The sequence below is a fragment of the Furipterus horrens genome, unplaced genomic scaffold (assembly GCF_987537825.1).
Source record: "Furipterus horrens unplaced genomic scaffold, mFurHor1.1.pri manual_scaffold_3, whole genome shotgun sequence".
Taxonomy (NCBI): Eukaryota; Metazoa; Chordata; class Mammalia; order Chiroptera; family Furipteridae; genus Furipterus; species Furipterus horrens.
Window position 1 is genome coordinate 164,679,041 of NW_028327173.1, and position 17,806 is coordinate 164,696,846.

At 39.7% G+C, this 17,806-nt stretch overlaps 1 non-coding gene and 1 pseudogene across 1 annotated transcript; one reads left to right on the forward strand and one right to left on the reverse strand.

Moving 5' to 3' along the window:
* Positions 1-345: 345 nt before the first annotated feature.
* On the reverse strand, positions 346-1,542 carry LOC150016587 (glyceraldehyde-3-phosphate dehydrogenase pseudogene; annotated as a pseudogene).
* A 734-nt stretch (positions 1,543-2,276) lies between these two features.
* On the forward strand, positions 2,277-2,410 carry LOC150016588 (small nucleolar RNA SNORA43). Its single transcript, XR_016510317.1, has one exon. It is a non-coding gene; the product is annotated as a small nucleolar RNA SNORA43 (small nucleolar RNA).
* The last annotated feature ends 15,396 nt before the right edge of the window (positions 2,411-17,806 follow it).

Below are 17,806 nucleotides of genomic sequence, written 5' to 3' on the forward strand. Positions count from 1 at the left end.
TATCTGAATTTCATTTAGAAATTTGACAGGATTTCTCATGCTATTTGAATGGCTTTAATACAGAAATATGTTTTGGGTAATCAATGGCCACCCAGAGGAAGTTTTTTAGAACCATGTTGCAGTCCTGTATTTTTTTCAATGACTATATTATAACTAAAACAGATTGACAAAATCTGTAATAACTTAAGCTAGAAGGAATTCTGCAGCTTTAACTACCACCTAGAAACTTGTGGGCTCCAAATTTGTTTCTAGATTGCTTTCTGAGCTTCATATCTATCTAGCAGGCATCTCTCAACATGGCTAAAGCTGAATTTATCACCTCTACGCCACCCTCCCTCCAACTACTCAAATCCTATAATTCTTTCTTTTGGGGGAGCAGGGGGAAGTACGGTGAACTTTATTGATGGTGCATGACAAGGTAGGGCTCCCTAAGTTCCTCCTCTCTTCAGGGGGTCTAGGATGGAAAGTGGAGGTCAGGATACTCTCAGTGTGTTGGGAGATCGATTTGGGGCAAGGACTCCCCAGCAGCTGAGGGCCTCTCTTCCTGTCACTGGGGCTGGTGGTCCATAAGGTCCACCACCTGTTGCTGTAGCCAAATTCGTTGTCATACCAGGAAATGAGCTTGACAAAGTGGTCATTGAGGGCAATGACAGCCCCAGCATTGAACGTGGAAGAGTGGGTGTCACTCTTAAAATCGCAGGAGACAACCTGGTCCTCAGTGTAGCCCAGGATGCCCTTGAGGGGCCCCTCTGATGCCTGCTTTACTACCTTCTTGATGTCATCATATTTGGAAGCTTTCTCCAGGTGGCAGGTTAGATCTACAACTGACACATTGGGGGTGGGGACATGAAAGGTCATGCCAGAGAGCTTCCCATTCAGCTCAGGGATGACCTTGCCCACAGCCTTGGAAGTACCAGTAGAAGCAGGGATGATGCTCTGGGCAGCCCCTCGCCCATCACTCCACAGCTTTTCAGAGGGGCCATCCACAGTCTTCTGGGTGGCAGTGATGGCATGGACTATGGTCATCAGTCCCTCCATGATGCCAAAGCTGTCATGGAAGACCTTGGCCAGGGGGGCCAAGCAGTTGGTGGTGCAGGAGACATTGATGAAAATGTTCATGGAGTTGTCATACTTGTCATGATTCATACCCATCACAAACATGGGAACATCTGCAGAAGAGGCAGAGATGATGATCCTCTTGGATCCCCTTTTCAAGTGATTCCCAGCCTCTTCCAAGGTGGCAAAGACACCAGTGGACTCCACAACATGTTCAGCACCAGCATCACCCTATTCATTGTTGACGGGATCTTGCTCCTGGAAGATGGAGATGGACTTTCCATTGATGACAAGCTTCCTGTTCTCAGCCTTGACTGTGCCTTTGAACTTGCCATGAGTAGAATCATACTGGAACATGTAGACCATGTAGTTGAGGTCAGTGAAGAGATCATTAATGGCAACAACATCCACTTTACCAGAGTAAAAAATAGCCCTGGTGACCAGATGCCCAATATGGCCAAATCCATTCACTCCAACCTTCACCATCATGGCTTAGGGTTGAGGCTGGCTCTGAGCAGGAAAACACAGCTGTCTGTCAAACATGAGGAGCAGAGAGTCTATAATTCATACTAAATAGAAGCTTCATGTAGCTTCGCAAGCTAGAACCCTTGACACATCATCTTAATCACATGTCAATATCTAATTGATCATCAAATACTGTTGATGCCATCTCTTTAATGTCTATCTCAAGGTATGTGTTCAAATTAAGATTAAAAAAATACTGAAGAAAAGGGAAAATAATGAGACAATGCCTTACAGTCCCTACTCTGTTCATTGCAGCATTATTTTCAATATCCAACATTTGGAAGTGTCCATTAGTAGATGAGTGGAGAAAACAACTATGGGACATTTACACAATGGAATATGACTTGGCCATAAATAAAGAAGAAAATTTTACTATTTGCAACAGTATGAATGGACCTGGAGAGCATTATGCTAAGTGAAATACATCAGTCAGAGAAAGACAAATAACATATGATCTCACTCATATATGGAATCTAATGAACAAACCGAACTAACAAGCAAAATAGAGAAATACTCATAGAGAGAGAGACAGCTCTGGGGGGGTTGGGGAATGAAGAATCAAGCAAGAAAGAAAAGGAACTCATGAATATAGACAATAGTGTGGTGGTTGTGGGGGGGTGGAGGAAGAAGAGGGCATAAGGAACATAAACGGTAATGGAAAAAATACAATAAAAAATTAAAGTAGCTGCCCTGCAGGTGCCGGACCTGCCGGCACCACAGACAAGGCTGCCGTGCCGCGCCTGTGACGTCAGGGCAGAGAGGGAGTGGCTATTTCTACGCTCAGTGCCCAGAACAGTGGGCACTAAGAATGGTTTGTAGCCAGACATGCAAAAATAAAAAAAATAAAAAAAATAAAGTAAATGTCTAACTTCCAAAGTAAAGAGGGATATTTAGAAACTGTAGTCAATGATGAGTTTATCATTAACCCATAGTTTAATTGGCCTTGAAGTGTAAATGTGACCTGAGGGTGCATTAATTAAATTATAGTATTTAGAAGACAAGACAGGATGATTTTGCTGTGCTCTACACTCTCAGATCACATTTACATTCAGTTAAAATGCCTATTTTAATGTAAAAGAGATACAACTATATTGAGATGAGGGGACAGAATGTTGAAGAAACTCAAAACCATGTTATTTAGGGATTTCAGAGGACTAGGACGCTTTCCCTTGGAGAGGGCAACTCTTGAGATGGCTGTGTCGCTGCTTACAGTTTACTGAAGGATGCTGTATAGAGCAATGGTCCCAATATCTAATCCATAGTCAGAGCTGGACTAACTCTGTAAGAATATACTGGGATAATTCTACAGATTCTTCAGTCCCACCCCCAAGAAATTCTTATCCAGATGTCTTAAAGGGAGATCTATCCACCCTAAATCTGTACACTTAAAAAGGCTCTTGGGTAATTTTGACATACAGCCAGGGTGGGGAAGGAACCCCCATGTAAATGAGAAATCACATTTTCTCAGCATGCAGCCAAGGGCCAATGGATAAGAGACAGGTCTTTGCAGAATAATAGGAGATGCATTTTGTTTTGATGGGCTGCCTTGGGAAGAAGGGGAGGAGTGTCGAGTCACTGGGGCTACACGAACAATTTGCAGCCATGGAATCTAAGAGATTTGTGCAAGAATGGTAGTTGGACTTTATGGTTTTTAAGATTCTATGAAATTTGTCAAGAGAAATAAAGGCTTATGTACACAAAGCAGCTTTAAAATTATTTCCTTTAATTATTTAGAGTACAAACTATCCAGCTACAGCAGAAGTTGTCAACACCCCACCCATATCCCCTCGAGTCCATTTCAGTGCACGCTGGCCTGACTTCCACCTGTACCGCTTTACCTGAGGGCTTTTGCTGGCCTCCAGAGCCCACTCCGCTTGGACACACAGCACATCAGACATGCAGGGAACTAACTGCCCACTGTTCCCCAGCAATCCTTGGCCAATGACCAACAAGAATCTGTGTATACATACCCCAGCTCCCTTGCCTTTCAGGTGGGATGATTTGGGGGGATGTGGTTTATATTCCTAGATTCCAGGTGGGATGAAGCTCCAGATACTCACAACAGTAAGAGCCCTGGTTGCCTTTTCTTCCCTTTATCCCTGTCCCACTCTCCTACTCATGCTTCCCGGGATCAATCACAAATAAATTACCTGTACCCAAACCCTTGTCTTAGCATCTGCTTCTGTAAGAACAGAGACTGATACCAGCCAATTATTGCTAACTAGGCAGAAAATAATTACTAAGTCAAAACTTGAGGAAATGAGGATTTAAAAAGCATCTATTTAAAAATAATTTTTTAAACTTGGCAACTGAACAGCACCTGAAGGCTAGGATAATATTGACAGGAACAGTTAGTTAGGTGGTCCAACTGCCCTTGGCTTTCAGACCCTGGCTACTGAGGGTTGCTGTTGCCTGATCTCAATGGCACCCACCTCTCTGGGCCTACTTTCTGCCAGCTGTCCTTCACTTTTGGTGTTCCAGGTACTACATATAATTCTCCCAATACACCTCCCCGGTTCTTACTTCCATGTCTTTCATGTTTCTTTCTGCCACTCTCCTAGAAGTCTCTCTTCATCCTTTAAAACACACTGAAGCTGCCCCTTCTTCCAGAAATCCTATTGCTTCATTCCCCTAAACCAAGGGAGTCATTCACTGATCTAATTATTTCTGCTTCTTGTGTAGAATGAAGCAATTATCAATCAAAAGAATATGTAACAATAAAATAGGAGTGAGTTAAATTAGAGGGCACAGAAATCTACTTTGGCTCTCTTTGCACTCACTGCCAAGGAACACCTCAGAGAATGATGGTTTTTAATGATAATTCACTTGTATATTATCTTTCCTTTGTTCCTTTATTCTACAGCTAGTTTAGTGAGAATGCCATCATCAAACAAGTGTGCAGAACTTAAATCCATATAGAATACCCTAAAAATGGGGAGATATCATACAGTAATTTAAGACAATCTTTATAATAAAAGAAAAATGCTTATGCTGTCACCTTAATTGAGAAGAGCAGGCTACAAAATTTTGTGTGCAGTATAAATTCAAAAGCTGTGAGTTTGAAAAAGATGGAAGGAAATCCATTAATGGTGATGCAGTGGATCTTGGGAGTGGGACTCTGGTGATTATTTTTCTGCTTCCTTTTACTTTTCATACTTTCTAAGTTTTTAATAATGAAAAGGTTGCAGAAAATAACAATGACCTTTCCACCTGTAACCAATGATTTCCCCCAGATCAGTCACCATGGAAGAAAATTTGTAAGTTATTAAAGAATTATCTAGAAGCTATGTCAAGAGGCCTTAGGACTCTGTTAATTCTTTCAAATGTTGACAGAACCTCCATCACATTATTCTGCTGCCACATAATTTATTTCAGAGCATAGGAAAAGCTCAGAAGCTATGCAGTTTTGTCATTTTAATAAGGAAGCATTACCCTGAAATGTAAATTTGATAAATAAACATGCTTATACTCACACCACCTAAAGATCAATGGCACTAATCAATGTAAGCCGAACAGTATTAAATAAAATACTAGCCAATTCAATTCAATAACACCTAAAAGAATTATCCTTTACAATCTGATAAACTATCCCAAGAATGAAAGAGTGATTTAATATTAGGAAAACCATCATTATAATGAATAACATCAAAAGGGCAAAGGAGGAAAACCATCTCAATGAGTACTGAACAAGCAGTAGATAACATTTAAAAAGTATATTTCATAAAACTTGGAATAGAAGAATCCTTTACATGATCATTGGTCATTAACCTAGACACACAGAATGTTGGTTATGAGTAATGTGCTCTAAAATCTTCCTGACCTAGGTTTAAATTCTGACTATACCATTTTCTGCCTCTGAGATGTTTAGTAAATTATTTAATCTTTCTGCCTTGGTTCTGTCTGTAAAATGGGCATAATAATTTCTCACCTAATAGGGCTGGTGTGAGCATAATTACAGTGAGGCATGTTAAGCATTTAGTACAGTTCCTAGAACGGGGTAGTAAGTGTTATACCAACATTTGTATACCAAACTCTGTGGTGCTGCTGCTTATATTAATAGGAGTGATAGTAGTAAAACTTATGTACTTCAGAATTTACTTGTAGAGATTCTTCTCCTCTACACCCCAAATACATATTCCTGAGGGTCTTCTCTTGGGTGATTCTAATACGTACCAAACACTGAGAATCATTAAATTAGAGAAATTCCAAGTAAAATTAGAAATAAGAGAAGAATACAAAATATCAACAAATTGTTGACTACTGTTCTAAAAAATCTAGGTAATGTAATAATCATGAAACAGAAGTGAGAGGTGTAACTATATTTTCAGATGACCTTTCATTAAGCATAGAAAATTTAAGACAATCAAAACACTCCCTGAAGACCAGCCCTCTTAGAATCATGAAAAGGGTTCAGGATAGTAGTCAGATACAAGATAAATATATGTGTGTCTGTATATATAAAAATATATTTTCAACAATATCCATTTAGATCATATAGTAGGGAAAAAATCCATACATAATAGTAACAAACATATAAAGTACCTAGAAACACCTTATGAGAAATGTGATATATATAAAGGAAAGCAAAATACTTTACCAAGCAATATAAAGGAAAAGTTGAATAATGAAAAGAGGTACTAGAAGTTCTAGAAGTGCAGGATGAATATTATAATTTGGAAAGCACTCCTTATAGGCTTAATGTAATCCCAATAAAAATACAAATGGATTTCTTAAAAATGAAATAATTGGGATTGTATTTGAAGACTAAATGTGATAAAATAAACAGCCTGGAGCTTGACTTATAGCAGGTGCTTAATAAAGGCTGGCTCACTTCCTCTTGCTGCTTAGCAAAGTTCTGATGCCTCAGACCAGGGTGATCTCCCATCCTTTAATTCCTATAATTACCATTCACTTGGTAATTATTATACAATATTTGGCAGTTCTACTTTACATTAAATTTTTAGGTAATTTACATTATTGGGACTTCATAGTCTCCCAAATAAATTACAGTCTCCTTGAAGTCAAGGGCTAGGTTCATACATCTTTGAACCAAATACTTCATGCACAGTAGTCATCAACAGGAAACTGGGAGCAATACAGAGATAGTAGGCGATGAAACCATCATTAGCTCATCATCATGGAATAAATAAAGTATATTTAGCCACAGATGTAGAAGTCAAACTTGGGGGCCACTGAAGCAATCTGAATGCCAACCCCCATCCCAGGGTGGAGTGAACCTTCCTTTAGCTAAAGCAATTACTGCTGAATATCATGTGGACTGAGTCATCACCTTATTTTAAAACATGCTGAAGCTGATAAGGAACTGAGATCAATTCAATAGTCCAATGAGGGTTCTTGCAAAATAAGGAAGACTAATTAGAAGAAATACATGTCTACTTAACAGCAGTCAATGGCCTATGAATCCAAAGAATGAATGAATTCCCAAATTCCCAAAGCTTCAAAGCAAAATATTTCAGAATCATGTTCTGAGTAGGCTTGGCAGATTCTCAAAGTATAGTGGCTGCAAAATACTCACTTGGTATTTTAAGCATATTTTGTATGCTTAAATTCGTAAAATTTTATAAAATTTGAGGAGAATATACAGTTAGTCAGAAAGTATACATGGGGAACATAAGTATTCAATCAGTATGTGTATAGTTTCCAAGAACTATGAGTAAGCAAAACACTTCTTGACTTCAACTGGATGTCAGTTTTACCTAAATACATGCAGGGGATATTAATACTATACTTGTGTTTACTTTCACAACCACCAGGCCTGTGTGAAAATCAGCTTCACAGCCAAATAAAGTGACAAAAATGACAACTCCAAGAACATGGAAACCACTTTGCAAGTCTTGCTTGCATTTTCTGTGTAATCTCCAGCAAAGAAGGCTTATACACTTGTACACTGGCTGCCTACCCACTTCTCAAGCCCCCACTTAACACTCCAGGGAGGGGGCTTACTAAAATGCCAACATTCAAGTCAGAAAAATGCTCTAGCCTTCAAAACCTGCCCAGTGCTCCAGTTTTTTCTAAGAAGTGAGTAAACCTCCCCCATAACTCAGAGCTCCAAATTTCTGAACAGAACTGTGAGGTTTCAGAGCACCTAATCAGACTCCCAAGTGGAGAGGATGGCAGGAGCTGATCTCCTTATGAGTTCAGCTTCAATATGACTAACTGATGTCACTGTGGTGAAGGACCGGTTGCTGACAATAATAAGGCAGGCCCGCGACTTCTGTTTCACCTATAGGTCCACGTGCAATTTGGAGGTCAATGGCAAACACATAGATACTGAAGACACAGCCTGCACTTTACCATAACTTAAAATGCATTTGAGAAGAAAATTCACAAAGCACAAGAATTAAAGGGTAATTAAAATAACAAGAAAAACTATTGAAATTACATAATACTTATTTGAGAATAGGAAGTTTCTAGATATGGGCTGCAGAGAGTAATCCAGAGTACAGAGACTGCACTGTGGATGGGATCGTAAGGAGAGGCTTTAGGCAGACTTGGATCTTTAATTGGGAGACCACTTAGCTTAATGAGTAAGAAAAGGGGTTCTGGAGCAACATGCTCTGCTGTCCAATACTGCTTCAAATCAAAGGAGCTGTCTGCCCTTGAAAATATTACGTGTTCCTTCTAAGCTTCTGTTTTCTCACCTGTAAAACAGAAATAATAATAGCATCTACCTTGTAGGGTTGAGTCAGATAATGAATGTGAGGCAGCATCTGGTATATGGTAATAGCTTAATTAAATATTGGCCTAAAAAATAAGCAGAACAATTTGACTTGACAGATAGTTTGGAAATGGACAAAAGAGGGATAGATAATGCAGATCAGATGAAGCTTGGCAGGAAACATCTGAAGGCCATCTCTCATTCCTTACATCACTCTCCTAAGGCCCTGGTTATTTATTATAGCCCTCCAGGATGTAGGGGAATTTTGGAGAACACTAACATCCATTTGGCCTTCTCCTTGGAATCTGACTTGGAGGAAACCACATCTTTCTCTCCTGATTTTTTTCATTGAATACATTTTGGGCCCAACACACCACCAACGAAATAACATTCGAAATACTCAGAAATCCAAGCTGAAAGATCAAAATAACCGCCTGACTCAGAAAAAGGGAGGGCAACATTGAATTTTCATGAAATCATGCTCTGACACTCAAGTGCTGTGTCCCTAACACATCATTGAGAAAGAGCTTTTGAATGAAGTGAAAGCTTGAGCCAATCTGTTTGGAATGATATAGACAGACCATCCCCTTGCTATTCCTCCCCTGTACTCACACCCCCTCTCATTATCTTCAAATTATTTCAGTTTCATCTTTTTCAGCAGATAATGGGCTGACATTTTGGCTGCATGGATCAGACATTTGGCATTGTATAGCCTGAGCCAGTAAGTAGAAAAGAACTCACTCAAGAAACATTCTAGCCAAGAAAGAGCAATAAATGGGCCATTTTACTATCATCCATAACGACTCCCAAATCCCACACTTCTAAATATGAACTGGGGATTAGGGCCACAATCTGAGAATTTTAAAGCCATTTTTACTGTTCCAGGTGCAAGAATAGTTGCTTAACTGGTGTTTGTAGCTTAGGAGGAGGGAGTTTATTGGGCTCCTCTCTATGGCTTCCCAAAATCCAGCTGCAAAATCTAGACTCCCTTGAAAAACAGTTTCACATCTAAGTATACAGATTCAGAGCAATATTGAGAGGAGCAGCTTTCAGAGGAGGGAGGAAAGGGCCAGCCATGATGTCCTTCGGCTCCATGTTTCTGGAGGACACCTTTGGCCGCAGCACCAGATTGCCAGGTTGGTTGGCAGTTATCGGCAAGCGCTGCGCCTTTGCCTTCAGGGTGAGACCTGTCACACTTTTTCTTCTCTCACACCATGGGGTGGGAGGCATGTCAGGGAATCTAAAATCAACATAAAAGTCAATTTTTATAATCACTTCTGTGCTGAATGGCCCACTTTCCCATTGTGCTTGGGGACTTCATCATATTAAGGAAAGGAAGCAAAAGAGGCACATTCTATTCAGCAACCAGATACATCTTCAGGCAATCTCTGTGCGAGAAGAGGAGCTCACGGACCAGCTTGCAACTCCCTAGCAACCACTATCACAAGTTCTTACATGTCACCTTCAAGGAGAATAATAGGAATAAATGTTTCTCTTTTTAATCATGAGGTATAATTTTTAATACATAAAAGGTGCATTGAAATAGCACTACCACACTCCTAACTAAAGCATTTTTTATTTCACTTTTTAAATGATATTTTATTGATCATGCTATTAGAGTTATCTCAATATTCCCCCTTTGCCCCCCTCCATCCAGCACCCCCTCACTCGCTCAGGCAATCTCCCTACTATTGTTCATGCCCATGGACTATGCATATAAGTTCTTTGGCTACTCCATTTCCTATACTTTACATCCCCATGGCTATTCTGTAACTACCTATTTGTACTTAATCCCTTCACCTCTTCACCCATTCTCCCACAATCCCCTCCCTCTGACAACCATGAAAACACTCTCCATATCCATGATTCTGTCTCTGTTCTTCATGTTTGCTTAGTTTGTTTTTTAGATTCAATTGCTGGTAGATATGTATTTATTGCCATTTTATTGTTTTGATCTTTTTTCCCCCCTTAAATAAGTCCATTTAATGTTTCACAAAATAGTGGTTTGGTGATGATGAATCCCTTTAGTTTTTTCTTGTCTGGGAAGCTTTTTATCTGCTCTTCAATTCTAAATAATAGCTTTGCTGGGTAGAGCAATCTTGGCTATAGGCCCCTGCTTTTCATCACTGAATATTTCTTGCTAATCCCTTATAGCCTGCAAAGTTTCTTTTGAGAAATCAGCTGACAATCTTATGGGAACTTCCCTACAGATAACTAACTGCTTTTCTCTTCCTGCTTTTAAGATTCTCTCTTTATCTTTAACCTTTGGCATTTTAATTATGATGTGTCTTGGAGTCTCTTTGCATTCATCTTGCTTGGGACTCTGTACTTCCTGGACTTGCATGTCTGTTTCCTTCACCAAATTAGGGAAGTCTTCTCTCATTATTTTTCCAAGTAGATTTCCAATTCTTTGCTCTTTCTCTTCTCCTTCTGGCACGCCTATGATGCAAATGTTGGACTTCTAGAAGTTGCCCCACAGGCTGCTTACTCTATCCTCATTCTTTTTGGATTCATTTTTTTCTTGTTGTTCTGATTGGCTGTTTTTTGCTTGCTCATGTTCCAAATTATTGATTTTATTCTTGGCTTCATCCACTCTATTATTGTTTCCCTGTAAATTTCTTTTTATTTCAATTGAGGATATTTCATTTCTGACTGGGTTTTTTTTTATGCTGTTGAGGTCCTCACTAAGTTCTTTGAGCATCCTTATAACCAGTGTTTTGAACTCTGCATCTGATAGATCGCTTATCTTCATTTTGTTTGGGACTTTTTCTGGAGTTTTGATCTGTTCTTTCATTTGGGCCATGTTTCTTTATCTCCTCATTTTGGCAGCCTCCTTGTGTTTGTTTCTATGTATTAGATAGAGCTGCTTTGAATCCCTGTCTTGGTAGCATGGCCTAATGTAGTAAGTGTCCTGTAGGGTCTAATGGCACAGCCTCCCCTATCACACAAGCTGGGTACTCAAGGTGCACCCTCTGTATGGGCTGTGTATACCTTCCTCTTATAGTTGAGCCTTGATTGCTGTTGGTGGGTCTATGGAAGGGATTTACCCAGGCCAGTCATCTGCAAGTTATTTGAAAGCATTTTCACTTTATGAAACAACAGTTAGACTGGGGCTATCTTGCTTGTACAATTATAGCCCTTACCCATCCATCTCACTGTTTACCAGCCTCCTGTTTGTTATTCTTTCACCCTTCACACCAATACCCATAAGTTTAAAAGCTCTAGTAGTACCCCCATTGCTAATGAGATGAAAACCAAACATAGTTTAATAAAAGACCCTATCCTCTATTGATGCCACATGATCTTGCCCTCTCTTCTCACCTACTTCACCTCAACAATCTTCCAACAGCTACTTTTTAAAGTTTTTATTAAAGTATAGTTGATACACAATATTATATTAGTTTCAGGTGTACAACACTAATGATTTGACATTTATATCTCTTTCATGATTACTACAATAAATCTAGTAACCATGTGTCAACATACAAAGTTATTATGATATTGACTATATTCCCTGTGCTGTACATTACATCCCTGTGACATTTATCTTATAACTGAAAGTTTGTACCTCTTATTGCCCTGAAAGTTTTGCACCCATTCTTTCTGACAAGTTTATTGTCTATTTTGATGCTCTCTTTCTGTTTTGCTTATTCATTTGTTTTGGGGTTTTTTTTTTTTTTTTTAGATTCTACATATAAGTGAAATCATATGGTATTTTTCTTTCTCTTTCTGACTTATTCTACTTAGCATTATATCCGCTACCTGTATCCATGTTGTTGCAAATAGCAAAATTCCATTCTTTTTATGGCTGCATAATATTCCATTGTACTCATATACATACCACATCTTCTTTATCCAATCAACTATTGATGAACAACTAGGTTGCTTCCATATCTTGGCTATTGTAAATAATGCTACAATGGACATAGGGGTGCATAATCTTTTTAAATTCATGTGTTTGTTTTCTTCAGATAAATAGCCTGGACTGAAGTGGTTGGGTCATATGTTAGTCCTATTTTAATCTTTTGAGGAACTTCCATACTGTTTTCCATAGTGGCTGCACCAAATTAAAATCCCACCAATTGTTCATGAGAATTCCCTTTTCTCCACTTCCTCACCAACACTTGTTATTTGTTTACTTTTTGATAATAGCCATTCTAACAGGTGTGAGGTGATACCTTATTTTGGTTTTGATTTGCATTTCCCTGATAATTAGTGATATTGAGTATCTTCTCATATGTCTTACAATAGCTATTTGAACTTTTATTTCTGAAATAGTCTTGATTATTTAACACATTAGGCTTTTGTAAATTCCATATCCTCTTTTCTGCTTAGGGTTAGTACTCCTTTTCCAAAGGTCACCTCCTTTTTGCAGCCTTTTCTGGTGATGCTTAGACCTAGAAGTTTACTTTCTTCTTACTTTGTGCTCCTGGAGCTCTCATCACCCATTTATATCACAGAAGTCATATTTTAAGTAGGACTTAAAAGGCTGGTAGCTCCATAAAGGAATAAATGGGTTTTAATTCCCTTCCCTATCCCCTGGTATATGCCGAACACTCTATAAATGGCCAGTGAAAGAGTGAATGAGAGTACATACATGCTGACTAGGAGGCCCTGGGCTTCTATCTTCACTATTCTCAGTGTCTGTTCATGGACTGGACTCTACCCTCAGTCATGATCTCAGAGATGTGTGCCACTGACTCAAGCAGCTGGGCTGACAACTGGACTCAAGGTGCCACTGAGTCATTACTGAGCTATCCAAACATAGGACCATGAAGATAGGGATTTGAGCCTAGTAATTTCTGAACAAGTGAGAGACTAGAGAGAAACCAGGTGAGGATCAGTATCATGTCTGTGTTGGAGAAATCACACACAGGCTCAAGCTAAAATTCCAATAAGGTGTGTGTTTGAAAAAAAAGCACTGCACCCCATAGAAGGTGGTGGTTCTGTTTCTTAGATTTTGAAAATGACCTACTTCTCCAAAAATATTTACCTGGTGCAGGCAGCCTATCTGTTGCAGCCATTCTCAAGGTTTATCATGTGGAAATTCCCCTGTATCAAGTTGGTCTTTCCTTATCTTAACTTCTCCTAGTATACATTTTGCCACTCAGTTCTCTGAGTGTTTCAATCTTGTTTCCCCTCCTGAGTAGGTGCCAGTTCAGACATAATCTTTTTTTTTTTTTTTTTTAGATCCCATAGTGAGCAGCCCCCATACTAAGCACAATTCCTGCTAGGTTGAAATGTTGAGGACTTAAAAGTCTGGTGGGATTAAATGTGTGTACATTAACATAACAGCTAGCACTGGAATTCCTCTGAGAAAGGAACTAACTACATTGAGGAAAATATATTATTGGGAAATTTAAGAGTGAAACCATAAAGCCTCCAGAACAAAGCCTGGAAGGAAAAGGCAGGACTATAAGACAAGGGCAGAATAGGAAATTAATTGCTCTGCATAGAAAGTATGAGGATTCAGTTTTATTTCTGAGAGGAAATGAGAGTGGGAGGGAGAAAGAAGCCCCACCTTGTGACAGAGCCTAGAGCTCAGGTTGGCAAGGATGGCCTTTCAGGTACCAGGATGTCTAAGATCAAGTCTATGATTTCCCTCCTACTCAGTGTTTTAGGTTTACCTCCCATACAAAGGCCTGGTACAAGGAATTTGTGTGATTATTCATTGATAGAAATCAATGATAAAGTAGATCACAGGCCAAAGCTGGATCCTCAAACATGAGCTATAAACTGAGGAAATCCACCTGACATAAGAGCTTAGAGGCAGAGAGAAGGAGAAAGCCATGAGCCTTGTGCTCTTCTTACCCTCAACCCCCGGATATTGGGAGAATGGGGGTCTTACTGCACATGGGGTGAGGTTCAAAAGAAATTTAGTAGAATCTCAGGTAGACGCTGAAGTTGATGTGTGTATTACAGGTGGGTTATGGGCCATGAAGACCTATGGCTGCAATCAGTATGGATGAGGAAAATGAGGCCCAGAAGGGGAGAAGTCACTTGGCCAAGGTCACTCAGCTCTTTGGTGAAAGAACTCAGGCTTTCCCCATATATTATTCCATCTTCTACTCCAAGCAAGTGCCTCTGTCCTTAATTTGACCATGAGGACCTAGAAACAGTATCTGTCCAACACTGTGGCATTTGCTGGACTTATAATTGGATAAATTTAGGTTACTTTCCATGCCAGCAAGGGCTATTGTTTATCTAAAGGCTGGGATCACATCTGTGCTGATTGGCCATCCCGGAGAGCCATCTGCCATTTGGGGGAATCCTAAGGGGATCTGGCAGGTGGATGAGGTCCTGGGAATGGGCCGAGTCAGAGATGCTGTTAGGAGCCTCCAGGCCTCAATTACCAAGAGCCTCTTCACCTTGTGTAGTCTTTTCTTGTCTGTTTGAGGAGCCCGAGAAAGTGCCCCTCACGGCACTGGCTTCTCACAATTGCAGTTATGGAACACAGGAAATTTGTTTCCACCAGTCTCAGGACCCAGAACCAGGAGGGGAAATGACAAGGGAAGGTCCTCTCAGGGAGGTGCCTTTGTCCAGGCTATTAATTCCCAGGAAACCAGGATGGCTTAGTGGAGTCTGTGAAATTCATTTAGTTCTCCCTGTCCGTCAAGTTTCTTTCCTGACACTGACATTGCTCTGTAGGTACAGATAGATATAATGAAGCTGAAATTGTGGTTAAAACAAAGGGATGCTGCAGGTCAAGGCAGCGACAAGCTTAACGGTTAGCTCACAGCCACAAGGTTGAAGCAATGGCTGTCCCCAACGAGTGAGAACCAGAGCCATCTTCGTAGGCAGCGTCTCCTGGGTGGCCTGGGAGGGCTGAGGAGAGCAACTGCCTGTCCAGAGTTGATTACGACAGCAACCAGAACAGAGAGGAAGAGCAATAAAAATGCTATGCAAATACAGCAGCTTGCTTTTTGTCTCTTCTAACCACAGGCTCTAAATATTTGATAACAACATTAAAACCACAAATTTCTTTATCCCTGCTATTGTGTGAAACTATGGCTTCAAGAAAAGAGGTTAAGGAGATTTAGTTGAGGTCAGCCAGCAAATCAGTAAATCCTAGAAGTGATTCAGTCTCTCTGCTCCTCTCCAACTGCTATACTACAATGTTTTCTGTTGCTGTTGAAATATGAAGCTGTGTGAGCAAACAGAAAACATCCCAGCTCCTTTCCAGTGGGAATGCTAACACACATTAAACACCATTTCCTTTTTTGACTTGATGGAAATAACTTTTAGGCATTTTCTCCTTAAAAAAAAAAGATTGCCACAGTGAAGCTTTAAAGGGGGTTGGGGGGAGGGAGTGTTTCTGAACCAAAAATGCTAATGTAGGAGTAATCAGTTTTTGAAGCAAGAAGCATGTCTGTGATTGACCTGTATCTCTTATCTGCTTAATGACCTATTGTGATAAAAATTTGAATTTCGAAGAGGGTAGGAAGTACATGTTTGCTGACTTTTAGAAGTCTGAGAGATTTCAAATGATGGAGGAAACCTATTCAAGACAGCCTGCTGATTCTCATAGCAATAAAGGTCCAATTTCACTTACTTCATGAAGTCTTTCCTGGACACCCTCTTTCCCAGTCCATATCCTTTTCCTACCTTTGTTCCCCCACCCTCCTTATTTTACTTTCTTATCACTTTTTAACATAGTGTATATTTACTTGTTTATCTTATTTCTTGTCTTCCCCCTAGTAGAATCTAAGCCTCGTGATGACAGGGATTTTTCTTGTTTAGTCCACTGTATATTCTCAGGGTCTAGAACAGTACCTGGCACAGTGAGCTACTCAAGTAAGATTTATTGAATAAACAAAAGAAAGAAAGAACAAAGTGATAAATAACCAAATACTTACAAAACTTCTGCTATATGCGAAGCACTAATAGCTGATTTAAACAAGTATAAACCATAATAATTCCCTTGAATTAGTCTTCTAGGGCTGCCATAACAAAGTAACAGCAACTAAGTGCTTAAACAATAGAAATTAACTTTCTCACAGTTTTGGAGCTAGAAGTCCAAGATCAAGGTGTGGGCAGGCCAAATTTCTCCTGAGGCCTGTCTCTGACTTGCGGATGGCCACCTTCTCATTGTCTTCACATGGTCCTCCTTTAGTCTATGCATGTGCACCCCTGGTGTTTCTTTGAGTGTCAAAATTTCTTCTTCCAGTCAGACTGAATGGGGGTCCACCATAACAACCTCAAGTTACTCACCTTATTAAAGGCCATGTCTGCAAATACTGTCACATTCTGAGGTAATGAGGGTTACAACTTCAACATGTGAATTGGAGGGTGGGCATATTTCAGCCCATATCATCCCTGGAAAGGATTGAGGTATGTCTGAAAAAGAAGATATGTTTTTGAATATTAAAAGTTATTAGGGAGAAAGGACAAATTAAATATAAGAAATATAAGATAAATCTATAAGATAAATAATGAAGTAGTACAGTGCAGTAGGTTAGTAGTAGCAACTTATGTCTACTAGGTATTGGGGAATTACGTATACCTCTGAGCTTTGTCCCTCAGCTGGAACAAAGGAATAACAGAATTGATGAGAAGATTAAATATATGCCATATTCCCAACAGCTAGGCATGTAGCACATGTTTAGTAAACACTGCTTACCTTCTGTTTTCCTCTTTTCAAAAATACTGTACTCATTTTGGTGCCATGTATTAACAGGGACACTGATAGTACTGTGAAAACTGCCTTTTTTCTAGGTGTTCTTCCTTTCTTTCTCTCTTTCTTTCTTTCTTTCTTTCTTTCTTTCTTTCTTTCTTTCTTTCTTTCTTTCTTTTTTTTCTTTCCTTAACCTCAAAAATGATTTTCGTTAATTATAAAATAATATACATTCATGTTAAGATTCAAACACTATAGAAGTGAAGTTGGAAGTGAAAGAAACCCAATAACTACCCTTCTTGGCAGAAGATAACCACTGTTCATAGTCTGGTGTACATGCCGCCTTCAGCCTTCTCTACTTTTATATAAATTGTTTTTCTCATGAAAGTAAAGTAGTTCATAATGGGCATCTTTCTATGCCAATTTATAGATACAGTCCATTTGTTTTTATAGTTGTATTTCATTATATTGGGGAAGGACAAGGGATTTAAGAAGGTAATTTGGGGACTGCTCAGTTACACAGTTAATCTGATTTCTTTTCTCTAGAACTGCTCAGATCCTTTAATATACACAGTGACTACCCAAGAGTTTGATATAATAAGTGGCATGTGCCAGTTATTGAATTATTGTGTCTCACCTCTGAACCCATCCTCTTTACTCTGTTTCCAGTGCAGGAACTAGAACTCTGCAAACCTCATTTCTGCTTTGCCAGCTGGGGCATTGGGAGGAAACAGGGAGGATGGAAGAGGAACTTCTTTTTTGTTTCTACCCTATTTCACTATTGGAAGCACTATTCTAGCAGCAGTTCTTTGGGTTGGCAGCAGCAGCTGAGTCCAGTTTGTTCTTTTCCTAACATTTGCAGACCAGCCTCACTGCACAGGAGATGCCGCCACAGGTGGATAGCGCCCCCTTCCTCGGCAGTCTGGAGCCCA